This window comes from Rhagoletis pomonella, unplaced genomic scaffold (genome assembly GCF_013731165.1).
Source record: "Rhagoletis pomonella isolate Grant_MI unplaced genomic scaffold, Rhpom_1.0 Rhpom_scaffold_00006, whole genome shotgun sequence".
Taxonomy (NCBI): domain Eukaryota; kingdom Metazoa; phylum Arthropoda; class Insecta; order Diptera; family Tephritidae; genus Rhagoletis; species Rhagoletis pomonella.
The window spans coordinates 78,794,143-78,795,178 of NW_023458560.1; positions in this window are offsets into that span (position 1 = coordinate 78,794,143).

The window sequence follows — 1,036 nt, forward strand, 5'->3', positions numbered from 1 at the left end:
TGCAAAAGAAATGTGGCACGAACCAAAAAAAGAAAGAAGAAAAAAAAACGAAAACAAATTTTGCAACTTTGCCGCAAAATCTAAACGAGTACGAAGGCTCGACAACAATGTGGCAATATTGGCAGGCAATCGCCGTCACTGCCACCAGCACCGCCGCAGCCATCATAACAAACGGCTGAACGCTGTGGCAGCTACACACAAACACTGAGGTGGCTTTGTGTGGCAGCCACTCAGCACTGCCTTCGCACAGTCAGTCGGCGTGGTAAGCTAGTACATACGTATATGAGAGAAGCCGTCTGGACGCGCGCTCATATATAAAATATTCGGATTTTGTGAAGCCAACCGCCGGCGAGTTGAATTGAGTTAAGTTTTGCCGGCTTTGTTCGTGACATGTCGAGAATTTCTAATTTCGTAACAAGAATCAAGGCTGGCATTTCCTTGTGACCACCACGAGTACAGAAAGTGGGCAAGGACGTGATATGATTTGATATATTCTAAGTATTTGCAGTTACTGCATGCCATCCATATGTATGTATGTATGTATGCTTATATGCTGCTGCAAGTGGCATGTGCAACAAAAGGTATTTTCGCACGCGAAAACAACATTTATACTGGTTGTGGGATGTTAAAGAAATTTGAATGAAAGCAAACAATTTTGAAAATTGGTGTTCCAGAGTGGAAGTGCGATTTTTATGAAAATGATGCGGAAATATTAACAGGCAATTGACTGAGTGTTCTTCCCATAGAGGTTAACAAAGTATGTAAATGCTATTTCTATGACTCTGCATCAAGAAATAAGGCCGCAGGCGCACAGTGAGCTCACAGCCGTGCTTGGAGCTGAACAGACCAGCAAACTGGTGATGGTTAAGGGAATACAGTGAAACCTCCCTTGGGCGGACACTCACCGTCAGTCATTTTTTGTCCGCCCAAGAGAGGTGTCCGCTTAATGGAGGGGAAGCCTATTTTAGAACTTTTTAATGTTTTAATTAATTGAATAGTCACTATTTCTTATTTGAATAAAAGATATTGATATTAC